The sequence below is a fragment of the Diabrotica virgifera genome, chromosome 3, assembly GCF_917563875.1.
Source record: "Diabrotica virgifera virgifera chromosome 3, PGI_DIABVI_V3a".
In the NCBI taxonomy this organism is placed as follows: Eukaryota; Metazoa; Arthropoda; class Insecta; order Coleoptera; family Chrysomelidae; genus Diabrotica; species Diabrotica virgifera.
In genome coordinates, this window is record NC_065445.1 from 154810801 (window position 1) to 154824931 (window position 14131).

General features: G+C 38.3%; 1 protein-coding gene across 1 annotated transcript in view; it reads right to left on the bottom strand.

Moving 5' to 3' along the window:
- Window positions 1-14131, bottom strand: part of LOC126882593 (cyclic nucleotide-gated cation channel beta-1) — a 229405-nt gene that overhangs the window by 203902 nt on the left and 11372 nt on the right. The window lies entirely within an intron of this gene.

A 14131-nucleotide genomic window follows, 5' to 3' on the forward strand; every position in this document is an offset into this window, starting at 1 on the left:
TAGGATAGGTCAAGGTGACCCATATCTCGGTAACTATATCCCCTGACTACGCGCCAGCAGAGTTCAGCGAACACACTCATCCAACAACGATGTCTCAGGTACTCGACCTTCCCACTTATATCTATTATATTAAAAACAATGTCCATATGTATTACCATATATGGTTATGCTATACGTATTTCAATAATGACGTGTGCTTTGTTTGCAGTCTTGCGAATGAGTTGAATACTTTGAACTTTGCTACTGTCGTAATAAATTATACAAATTGCAACTATAATATTGACCTTATTCTTATAACAAATAAATTAGGAAAATTCCGTGAGGGTTGTCGTGTACCATCACATCTCTCTGGGCGGGGAAAAGATGAAAGGGAATTTCAGTAACAATTTCCTTTCATCTCTATTTTATATTATTTATGCTGACTGACGTCTCTCCTTTATGAGAAAATTAAACAAACATATTAAAAGAAAATGAGAAAAGAAAAAAAATGAGATATATAAATATGTACACTGAACCTTAAGTACTAGTAAAAGTCTTATGGTGGACTATTATTACACTTTTACACTATAACACTTTTCAGTACTTATTCTTTTTATATATTAGGGTCGATTCCCACTATACCTCCCGTTTACTTTCCATAACCATTCCATACACCTCCCATTAAAATTCTATTCTCGCTATACGTTCCGTTTACTTCCCATACACCTTCCATTAATTTAACCACCATTCTCACTAGACGTCGCGTTTACTTTCCCCATGTAATATTCCACACATTTTGTACCGGTTTGGTAACATTTTACCCTAAATTTTTGATTCGAATACACGTGTTTTTTCCGGCTTGATGAAATATGTGGTCTGAAGAAAATTTAATAGAAATGTAAAATATACATGCGGACCAATGTAAAAAAAGGTTATTTCACATTTGTTTCCTTACCGGCGCGCCGTGGCGTGAGAAATACAAAATAAGATTTACTATTTTATTTGGGCATAAGCCACAATTCGAGTTTGAAATCAAGTTTACTTGACGTTTCTACTTTCACTTCGGAAATCGTTATCAATATAAAAAACATTCATAAATTAAAAATTTAACTTTGTTTCTGGTGAAGCAACGCAGTTGTAACAAGCAGATATATTATAATTGAGTCACCAGAAAGCGAAAAAGTAACGCACAACTTGGAGGAGCCTATAGTTTTCTAACTTCGCTTGTGGTGAAGCAACGGAGTTGGAACAAGCAGATATATTATAATTGGGTCACAAGAAAGCGAAAAAGGTAACGCACAACTTGGAGGAGCCCATAGTTTTCTAACTTCGCTTGTGGTGAAGCAACGGAGTTGGAACAAGCAGATATATTATAATTGGGTCACCAGAAAGCGAAAAAGGTAATGCACAACTTGGAGGAGCCTATAGTTTTCTAACTTCGCTTGTGGTGAAGCAACTGAGTTGGAACAAGCAGATATATTATAATTGGGTCACCAAAAAGCGAAAAAGGTAACGCACAACTTGGAAGAGCCTATAGTTTTCTAACTTCGCTTGTGGTGAAGCAACGGAGTTTGAACAAGCAGATATATTATAATTGTGTCACCGGAAAGAGAAAAAGGTAACGCACAACTTGGAAGAGCCTATAGTTTTCTAACTTCACTTGTGGTGAAGCAACGGAGTTGAAACAAGCAAATATATTATAATTGGGTCACCGGAAAGCGAAAAAGGTAACGCACTACTTGGAAAAAGCTATAGTTTTCTAACTTCGTTTCTGGTGAAGCAACGCAGTTTAAACAAGCAGATATATTGTAATTGTGTCACCGGAAAGCAAGAAAGGTAACGCACAACTTGGAAGAGCCTATAGTTTTCTAACATCGCTTCTGGTGAAGCAACGGAGTTGCGACAAGCAGATATATTATAATTGTGTCACCGGGAAGCAAAAAAGTTAACGCACAACTTGGAAGAACCTATAGTTTTCTAACTTCGTTTCTGGTGAAGCAATGGAGTTGGAACAAGCAGATATATTATAATTATTGTGTCACCAGAAAGCGAAAAAGGTAACGCACAACTTGGAAGAACCTATAGTTCTCTAACTTTGTTTCTAGTGAAGCGACGCAGTTGGAACAAGCAGACATATTATAATTGTGTCACCGGAAAGCGAAGAAGGTAGTCCCTGAAATGTTCAGGACTACATATCCCAGGATGTATAAACGAATGGACACTAAATAGAAGAAAAAATAATGGAACAACCACATAGCAGAATAGAGAGACACGTGTGGTCAAAATAGCAAGAAATAAATCACCAATCGATAGAAGTATCGGCCGAACAAGCAAAAAATGGAGTGACAATTTTCCGTAGAGGTTATCAATCCGCCGATGAACCAGCGGAATTGCTTAAGAAGATATTGGATGAAGAAAATATTTTAATTCCTTGGCAACAGCCGCCCAAAATATTGCCGTCTTTAAATGTATTATCACTGTATTTTTTATTTTCAAAATTAAAAAGTCATGTCAAACAAGTTCTATAAATTTTTTATTGTCCAAATTTTTCTCACTATGTATTCCCCCTATCCATAACCGCTATGTATTCCCCCAATCCATACTCTACCTGACAAGTCACACCTTGTCGTAGAAAAAAATACGTGACTGAACCGCGAGGTAATAGCAATATTCACACTATCCATAGGGTATCCGAGACGTCGCCGAAAAATACGTGGCCGGTATTGAACGCAAAGATTCGGGAATGGTAGGTAAACGTAACGGAAAGTGGGCATATACTATATGATTTGTATTTAATAATATTTTATGGAAACGGAATGCCATGCGTATTGAAAGTAAACGGGAGGTATAGTGAGAATCGACCCTTATACAGCTTAACGTTATTCTTATGTATGACTACTTGTTTACCCTTTTTCTCAATAATTACGTTAGGCGTTTCATCTTTAATTACGGTATATGGACCCGAAAACAAAGAGTTAAGTTTTGTGTTTGGCTCATTTTTTATTAATACCTTATCTCCTGGTTTATAAGTTATTTTACTCGTTTTGGCATCATATATTTTTTTTCTGCTGTGTTTTGTATGTGTTAGTGTTTCTCTGGCCTCCTTTGCGGCTACTTGTAGTCTGTATTTCAGTTCCATGGGATAGTCGTCAAAATTATACAGGGGTTCTATTTCGTTTTGAACATTTGTCGGCAGTCTACATATTTTTCCGAACACTAATTCGAACGGTGTATAACCCGTTGCTGAGTGTACTGAAATGTTATACGAAAAACAGAAATATTGCACCCATGTACTCCAATTTGTAGGGAATTTTGATAGTTGTATCCTAAGGTACGCATTTAAATGTTTGTGAGTGTTTTCTAAAGCTCCTATTGTTTCGTGGTGATATGCTGTTGAGTTTAGTTTCTCTATTTGCAATAATGAGCATGTTTCCTTAAATGTTCTTGACATAAACTCTGAGCCTTGGTCTGTGACTATTTTTCTGGGTACTCCATACCTCAGAATAAAATTTTCTACCAATGCCTTGGCTACTGTTTCGGCTTCTTTGTTCTTTATTACATATCCTTCTATGTATTTACTTAGCTCACATTGCAGTGTCAATATATATCTATTCCCACTGTCATCCATCTCAAATGGTCTTACTAGATCTATAAATATTGTGTCGAATGCGCAGGTGGCAGTCGATGTGATAGTTAGGGGTTGCTTGGTTATGATAGAATGCTTATGTCTTTGACAATCGTCGCATCTCTTCACAAATTCCTCGATATCTTTTCGTAAACTATTCCAAAAATAATATTTCCTTATATTTTTGTACATTCTATTTATTCCGGCATTCCCTCCTGTTGGTAACATGTGAAAATCATTAATTATAATTCTTCTTAATTTTTCATCTGCTATATTCTGTTTGTCTTGTACTATACATATTTTGATATCTCTTTCTTTAAATATTTTAGGATCCTTTCTTATCTCTTCATTAATTGGCTGATTCTTATTATTCTTTACTAGTACTAGTTCCTTTATATTCTTTTGTGCGCACATTTGAATCAAGGCTCTCAACGATGCTCGTAGCGCAGACGTTGATCGAGGCTCTTGATATGTCGAGTTTCTCAACGACGCTCGTAGTGCAGACGTTGATCGAAAATCTCGAATCAGATAAATAATATCGTCTTCTTCGTTGTACAATATACTACTATTTGTATTTTCTTCAGCCGAATCTAGCTTCATTGTTTTGCAATCGTCCTTGTCTATCAGTTTTACCTCTACCGCACTTTTCGGGAATTTCAACAATTCGACTACGTCTGGTTGATCAGTCCATTCGTTCTTCGAATCGGCGATTTCCTCCTGCTTTTTCGTTTGTGCTCTCGTCATCACTAATATACTTTTCTCTGAGTCCTTATTTAGTTGCTTTAGTTCTTCTGATGTAACTTCTATTCGTGATAAGGCGTCAGCTGTTACATTTTCAGCTCCTTTCACGTATTTAATTGTAAAGTCGTATTCTTCTAACTTCAATCTAAATTTGGTTAATCTGCTGGAAGGGTTTGTCATACCAAATAGGTACACCAATGGTCGGTGGTCAGTCAAAATAATAAATTCTTTCTGTAGAAGGTAATGTCTCCATTTAGCAATGCTCCATACTATTGCCAGTAATTCTTTTTCTATCGTAGGATAATTCATTTCCGCTTTATTAAGTGTTCTACTGGCATATGCTACCGGTTTGTCATTCCCGTTTGACAAAGTTGCTCCTAGTGCGATGCCAGATGCATCTGTCCGTAGAATAAACGTGTTCTCCTCCGATAAATCTGGGAATTCCATTACGGGGGGGTTTGATAATGACGCCTTGAGGCTTTCAAAAGCTTTTTGGCATTCTGTTGTCCACTCAAATTTTACATTTTTCCTTGATAGTCTATTTAGAGGTGCGGCTATTTCTGCAAAATGATTGATATGTTTTCTGTAATAATTTGCAAAGGCTACGAATCTTTTTGCTTCTTTTGCATTTTGTGGTATTGGATATTGTTCCAATGCGGTGATCTTTTCCGGATCTGGTGCTATACCTTTATTCGAAATCTTGTGTCCTAAATATAATAGTTCTTTTTTCATAAACTCGCATTTAATTGGATTTAATTTCAGATTTACTTTCCTTAGTCTCTCTAATACCTTCACTAAGTTCTGATTATGCTGTTGTAGACTGTTGCCAAAGACTATCAAATCATCAAGATATATAAACATGTTTTCATAATTTAAACCTGACATTGCCATAGTCATGGCTCGTGAGAAACATCCTGGGCTTGTCTTTAACCCCATCGGAAGTCGTGTCATTTGATATTGACCTCTATCGGTTGCGAATGCTGTGTACGGTCTGGACTTAGAATCGAGTTCTATTTGGTAATATCCTTGGTATAAATCTAAATGTGAAAAATATGTTGCTCCTGATAAAGCGTCTAGGATTTCTTCTATGCATGGTAATGGAAATCTGTCATTCTCAATTTTGTTGTTTAGTTGTCTGTAATCTATCACAACTCTCCATTTCTTGTTTCCATTTTCATCGTTTTTCTGTGGCAATATAAGTAGTGGAGATGAGAATTCTGATATTGCATTTTCAATAATCCCGTCTTTTAACATTTTGTCTACTTGTCTATTTATTTCCGTTTTTTGTCCATGTGGTAATCTATACGGTTTTGTATAAGCAGGTGATACTCCTTTTTGCAATTTTATTTTTGCTTTGTATACGTCCGTCGTTGTGCATGGATCGTTTTCTAAGAAAAACACATCGGAATATTTTACACATATTTTTTCTATTGCTCTTTTTTCCTCTAGCGATAAATTTGTTGTGTTTATTATATTCAAAAGTCTTTCGGCACGACTCACCGATTGTTTTGATTCTCCCATGTGGAAAACGTCGAACTTGTCTAATCTTTCGACCTTCGGTCTAAAATTCTTAACAATTATTTCTCTATCATTGATATTTAATATCCTTATTGGTATTTTTCCGTCGACTGGTTTTGAGACTGTTCCTGCCGAGAAAATTCCTTCCGCTATCTCCTGTGGTATAGTTACAAAATCTCCGTAGTGTGTCCCGATCTCGAAAAAAAAATAATTTTTCACATCTCCTAGGTATTATTATCGTACAAATTTCTCCCATAGATAGCATTTCCAAATCTCTTCTTATTCCTTCTACATGTAACGATAATTTTAAGGATTCGTAATTTATTGTAGCAAAATATTGGTATAAAAAATCGCTACCAATAACTCCATCGACTTTATTTGTGAAACTCTTCATAACTGCAAATTCCTGTGTCAACGTTATCTTCTCTGAGTTATCTAATATTTCAAGGTCACACAATAAGGTTCCCCTTGTATATACAGTTTTTCCGGTAACGCCTCGCAAGCTAATACGTCGGGTTTTGTTTATGTCGGTGTAGTTTTTATATAAACATTCTTCAAATAAAACGCTGACTGTTGCGCCAGTGTCAATTAATAGTTTTTTGCGTTTTCCTCTGTAATAAACATTAATATAATTTAATCCACTTGCTGTGGAATTATCTGCCTCCATTCGATGGGCCACAAAAAAAATCTACTTCTTGTATTGTGCTTGTGTGTGGCTGCTCTTGGCGGGGCTGCTCCTCTGTTGCGAAATATGCTCCTGGTGAATTTCTGTTGCTGGGGTTTCTACCTTGCGACCAATTATTATTTCTCCCTCGTTGACCATGTCCTGCTCCTCTGTTTCTTTGAGACCTACCTCTGTTATGATATTGTCTTACTTCGTTTCCATTTGTATTTCTATTATTATATGTCTTGTTACCTTCTTTTCTCCTGTCAAAACTATTTTTGTATCCGTTTGTTGTATTTCTTCTTCCGCCTCTATATGTTTTATTCATGTGGTACATTCCTGCAGTTTCCGTTCGAGTTAGCGATTCTTCGTTCTTTGCGCTTGTTATCGCTTCCGCTAAAGTGCTAAAGTTCTTGGCTTTCAAAATTGTCTTTATCTTGTCATTTTTTAAACCGTTAGTAAACACGCTTATTGCAATTTTTTCGTTTACTTTGGCCAGCACTTCTTCTGCATCTCTGTTTCCCTCTGCTTGTGCTATTGTTAATTTAGCCATGAGCTCCTCTAAACTTCTTCCAAATTTTTCTATTGACCTATTCTCTTGTTTCGCTGAGTTGATCTCCGCTGACAGAACAGGGATAGATTGTTTTACTAGAAACTTTTCTTTAATATCGGTTATTAGTGCCGCGTTTGAGTTGTAAGTAGTCTTCAGTCGTAATTTTGCTGCTTGCGTTAGTTTCACCTTCAACAGGTACTTTGTTAGTTGCGGTTTTCCCTCATTATCTAAAAATTCATCGTACAGTTCAATTGCGTCTATGAATGCTCTAATTGATTCTTCGGTGTTTCCTATGTGAGGGATCAGGTTCCCTGCTGTTTTCAGTTCGAATTTCTCTCCCATCTTGTCGTTGTTATGTTCAACTTGTCTTTTCCGTAGTTCTGTTTGGACTTTTTCGATTTTTTCTCCAATTTTTGCAATAATATCTGCAATGAATTTGTCTTCTGCTGCCTTACAGCTGTCACCTTTGTATATTTTATCCACCGTCCTAAACTGTTCCGTGATAGTCCTGAGTTTTTCCACCCATTTATCTGTGATTAGCTTATTTTTCCTTCGTTCTATAGTGTCTTTTGCGAGATTCCTATTTAATATAGTTATATCTTCCAGAATACGTTGAAATCTTTCCTCGAACATAAATTCGGCTTGGCCTGACTACGTTACTCAATAGTATATGGCCTAGTGTCTCGAAGTCTCAATTACTTCGTAAAGCTTATCATTGCCGTTAAGTTTATCAAATATAACAAAATATAACATATAAAATATTATAATAAAACATAAATGTAAGTAAAATAAAAGGATCAATAATATTGGATAACCGTCAATATTTAAAGTGTCAGTAAATAAGTAAGTGAGTAATTATATAATAAAAAAAAATAAAAATGTCAATATGAAAATTAAAAAAAAAATAGTCATCAAACTTACTTCATAAGCAGTTAAACTGTATTGTATTAAAAAGAAAAATTACTCACGAATATGGGTTCATGTGTCTATGCATTTGGTCCTGGATTCTGGGCGTCTAACCTCAGCATCTCCATTGATTTAGATACTTCCTGTCGGATGTGGCGTCGAAGCTGCTTCTTCCATCGTCGATACAGTAGCCATCCGATGATGATTATGGCCAGGCTGAACGATACAATTCCCAAAACTCCAGGGATTGATAGCTTCTCGTTTTCGCCGGTTTCAGCTGTCACACCTCCGCTGTTGCCTGCTTGGTTTATGAAGATCTTTCCTCTTTTTCTTTATTCTGGTTGTTTCCCATCTTACGTGTAGAGCTGCATACCTCAATCTATATGCGAACCAGAAAACTCCATTCTTTAACTTAAGGCACGGGTCGCCATGTGACGTTGGGGGTTGCTGGACGAAGACACTATCCCGAACAAACAAACTTAAACTTTTTACATAACTTTATTCTTACAAGGTTAAAGGTACAATTACAACTACGTCGACCGACATTATCGTTAGGATAGGTCAAGGTGACCCATATCTCGGTAACTATATCCCCTGACTACGCGCCAGCAGAGTTCAGCGAACACACTCATCCAACAACGATGTCTCAGGTACTCGACCTTCCCACTTATATCTATTATATTAAAAACAATGCCCATATGTATTACCATATATGGATATGCTATACGTATTTCAATAATGACGTGTGCTTTGTTTGCAGTCTTGCGAATGGGTTGAATACTTTGAACTTTGCTACTGTCGTAATAAATTATACAAATTGCAACTATAATATTGACCTTATTCTTATAACAAATAAATTAGGAAAATTCCGTGAGGCTTGTCGTGTACCATCACATGGTGTCGATTGTACCCGACCCCACTACCACATGGACTCGAGGTGGTGGTAGGTACTCGGAGAGAGGCCAGGGCATTTTCAGTCATTCGACAATTCAACATTCGAATCCAAGACGTTGAAAAGTGAAGACGTGTAATAAAGACTTTAACTCAACGTTTCTTTAAATTTCGATAACTTAATGTTTTTTTTGTATTAAGATTTTAGACTCAATAAAGTTTTAATCATAACATTTACAGCTGGCGTCCAACGTAAAGCCTTTTTAAAATTAATATCGTCGTGTTAAGAAATAAGAATTGCAACGATTCCGCTTAACATTGAACACGTGCAGATTTACGGCAAAACATTCGCAAAGCAGGCTTTGTTTAGTTCACTTATCCGCATTGAAAAAAAAATCCAATTGAAGACACCCGACAAAACATTCTCTTTATGGAGCTTTGTTTAGTAGTTGTTTTCATAGGAAATAATTAGCAAATTCTAAAATAAAGGTAATTGAAGACACCCGACAAAACATTCGCTATCTACGGCTTTGTTTAGTAGTTGTTTTCAATAATAATAACAAATAATATTCAAACTTGTAACTGAATAGTAAATTCAATTGAAGACACCCGACAAAACATTCGCTACCACGACTTTGTTTAGTAGTTGTTTTCAATAATAATAACAAATAATATTCAAACTTGTAACTGAATAGTAAATTCAATTGAAGACACCCGACAAAACATTCGCTATCTACGGCTTTGTTTAGTAGTTGTCTTCAATAATAATAACAAATAATATTCAAACTTGTAACTGAATAGTAAATTCAATTGAAGACACCCGACAAACATTCGCCTTTGTGGCTTTGTTAGTAGCTGTTTTTGGAAATTTTGAAATAATTTAATAAACGTGTTGAAGGCGACCAACAGAACATTCGCACTTGTGGCTTTGTTTAGTAGCGTTTTCAATACAAAAACGAACATTTCTACATATTACCTATTAACAAATATTTTAAACGTGTTGAAGACATCAGACGAAACAGTCGCCTTTCGTGGCTTTATTTAGTAGCTGTTCTCAACACACATTATATTATATTCACATTTTACTATGGCTTGCAGATCGTGCAATAAAACATTCGCTAGCTTTTCATTGTTTTGTCAGTTCTGTACGTTTCAAACAAGCGTCGACAAGAATTCGCTTTGCGACGATTTGTATAATTGTGATAACCCGTAAGCGACGACTACACCAAACGTGGCCGATCCAAATCAAAACGCGACACTTAGAAGAAGTCCAAGATTTGCTGAAAATATGACTACCATAACTATGTCTGCGGATCAATTTAACGAATTACTTAGAACAGTCGCAGCCAGTCCAGGCACCAACAATTCCAGCGGTAGTTTTAGTAAATGCACCGCACGTTTTAGCGGTAAACGATGTCATAATACAGTTGAAACATTCATAACAACGGTGTCAATTTATAAAGAAATTGAAAAGATTTCAGAAGCAGACGCACTGAAAGGGTTACCTTTACTCCTTACTGACAATGCAGCTGTATGGTGGCAAGGCGTCCAGAACGAAGCCAAAACCTGGAACGACGCTACCCAATTACTTAGAACAGCATTCTCACCATCTAAACCTGCACACCAAGTTTATGTTGATATATTTAACAATAAGCAACAATCCAACGAAACCATTGATGAATTCGTTACGCAGAAGAGGGCGTTACTGCCCCTCAACAGACACGACGAACAGACCCAATTGGACTTAATATATGAATTGCTGAGTCTCCACATACGGAAAGAAGTACCCCGAGATAAAATAACCACGTTCAGTGAGCTTTTAGATAAAGGCCGACAATGTGAGGAGATTCGCAAAGAAGCTATCCCAGATAAAGGAATAGACGAGAAACAAGGCACTTCAACAAAACGCAAGCCGGCACGATGTGGATTTTGCCACTTCAAAGGCCACACAACTGATGTGTGTAGAAAGCGGCAGACTAAAGAAAATGAAAAGCATCCCGGTACCGACAAAGCACCTGATACGCAGAATTCAATGAAAGAATTGCCCCAAACCAATAATGGTATCATATGCTATGGATGTGGCAAGGCCGGTTACTACAGAAGCAATTGTCCAGTATGTACAGCTTCGCGACCTAACGTAAACACTGTGAATTTTTACTCCTTCAATACACTACAAAGCTTAAGCACTCAAGTACCGACAATACCAATAACAGTACAAGGCATTCGAGGCATTGCGCATATAGACACTGCAGCCAGGACTAGCGTCGCTGGTAGATCTCTCTATGAGTGCTTGAAGAAGACACCATCTGTTATTTTCAAGAAATCGGAAGCTACGGTAACCCTAGCCGATGGTTCTAACCAAATGCAAGAGCTGCTTAGCACCACAGTTGAAATAGATATTGAAACCAGAACTTTTCAAATAAACTTTATAGTTCTACCGAACGCTTCAGATAATCGAACACTTCTGGGAATCGATTTTCTCGAGAAGGCGACCATGACCCTACACATACCACAAAGGTGCTGGTCTTTTGCTGATAAACCAGACCAATTTTTTGAGTTTTTGGAAACGACGGATCATACTCCGAATGACAAACTGTATATGCTACAGCGGTTAGGCAAGTAAGGTCACCGTTTCTCGACATTTTTACATCGCCATTACCGGAAGAGCAAAGTTATACTCTATGCGAGCTAGAACTACCAAATGTACCAACACAGATACCATTAAAAGAAGTATTTCAACACAATGACTTATATTCGCCAGATGCTATTGATGAAATATTCAAAGACTCGATACCTTCCCTATATAGTAGTCCACCTCGTGATCCTCGAAAAAGAAGAAGGTTCGAAATATTTGGCATAGACGTTGTATTGAATACGGAAGAAGCCTCCGGGCTGACCGAAGGACCAAGGGACATTTTCAATACCACGCTGCTACGGTTCCAAGACATCTTCGCTGAAGAAGGTCCGCCAACGTGCTATGCTCAGCACCGGATCAACACAGCAGATCATGCTCCAATAGCCAGTGCCCCTTACAGGCTGAATTCATCCCGCCAAGCGATCCTTCGCGACAAATTAGATGACATGCTAGCAAAAGGCATTATTGAAGAGAGTGACACCCCTTGGGTATCTCCAGTGGTCTTGGTTCCCAAAAAGAACAACGATCTTAGAGTATGTGTAGACTACAGACGCCTGAACAGTATTACGATCCCGGATCACTACCCGTTACCTAGAGTCGACGATCTATTACACGCCGCAAAAGGTTGCCCATATATGTCAAGCCTTGACCTTCAGTCAGGATATTGGCAGATCGAGATCCACGAAGAAGATAGAAACAAAACAGGATTCATAACTCCATTTGGAGTCTACCGCTTTAACCGAATGGCATTTGGTCTTTGCAATGCCCCTTCAACGTTCCAACGACTGATGGACCGTTTTACAGCCAGTCTGCACACAGTGTCACTACTAACATATTTAGACGATTTAATAATAAGACCTGTTAGCTTCGAGCAGCATATCTGCGACCTAGAATTGGTCTTTGAACGTCTTAGACAATATAGACTTAGAGTAAACCGATTAAAATGCAACTTTAGTTGCGCTACTATCCCATACCTGGGACATATAATAACAAGAGATGGAATCAATATGGATCCAAGTAAAACGGAGGCGATCGTGTCGTTACCGGCACCAAAAACCGTTAAACAACTTCTTTCGTTTATACAAACATGCTCGTGGTATAGGAGATTCATACCGAACTTCGCTCATATAGCCCGACCATTAACCCATCTCACCAAAAGGAAATCCATCTGGAAGTGGGGTGAGCAAGAAGGGGGAGCCTTCGATAGTCTTAAGATGTGCCTGTCCACGTCACCTATTCTGAGACAAGCTGATGATACTATCCCTTTTATAATTAAAACAGATGCTAGTGCCTACGCAATTGGAGCAGTTTTGGTCCAGGGGGAGAAGGAGGAAGAACATCCCATAGAATATGCAAGTCGCTTACTCACCAGTGTGGAAAGGAACTACTCGACGACGGAGCGAGAAGCCCTCGCTATCGTGTGGGCTGTAGCCAGGTTTAGGGGATATATAGAAGGCGCAGAAACCATTCTCATAACCGATCACCAGCCGCTTAGATGGTTAATGACACTAAAGACTCCCAGCGGTCGATTAGCAAGATGGAGCCTGCAGCTACAATCCTACAATCTAAAGAGTCAGTACTCGCCTGGTAGAACTAATACTGTTGCCGACTTTCTATCTAGACCGCCATGTTCACAGCACACTGAAAACTGTAGCGTATGCAGCGTGCAGATCGACTTACCCGTACGAAGCGAAAAAGAGATCCGCGAGGAGCAATTGGCAGACGCCGAATTGAAAATCATAGTGAATGCATTAGAAAACATAGAGGATTCCTGCACACCAAAAATGGTTCAATCGAGGATACCTGTTGCATAGAGGCGTACTCTATCGATACAGTGAAGAACAGGAAGACGACGACGCCAGATTGGTAGTTCCCGAATCCCAGTGGAATAATATTTTACAAGCATACCATGACGATCCGACAGCAGGACATTATTGTGTTGAGAAGACCTTCCATAGAATCTCAAGACGGTACTACTGGCCGAAAATGAGGTAGTGTATTACCAAACATGTTACCCACTGCCTAGACTGTCAAAGATATAAATTAGCCAACAGGAAACCCCCTGGATTAATGCAAACATCCACAACTAACCGAGATTTAAAGGTTCAACTTGGAATATTGGTTGGAAGAGAACACACAACATGGTGTGAACACATACCCGCCATACGTTTTGCCTTAAATACAGCAAACTGCCAGAGCACAGGCTATACTGCCGCCTACCTAATTTTCGGACGCGAGCTCCGAACTGTGCAAGAAGTAACTAATGACTTAAGTGTCATAGTACAAAACGAAAACTTCGTTGCAGAGATTACCCCAAGGTTGCAGCAATTAGCAACCTCACTTAAGCTTGCACAGAGTATTACTGAAGAGCGTCAAGATCGTAATCAAGCATATGAAAATGCGAAACGACGGCCTGACCCAAAGTATAAACAAGGTGATAAGGTGTTACTACGCTGCCACTTCCTCAGCAATACGCAGCAGGGGTATTCTGCTAAACTTGCCCCTAGAAGGGACGGACCGTATGAAATCTTAAAGCAGCATGGGCCTACAAGTTATACAATCGTAGACCCCAGGGACAAGAGCACCCCACTAGGTGTATACCACTCTAGCGCCCTTGCT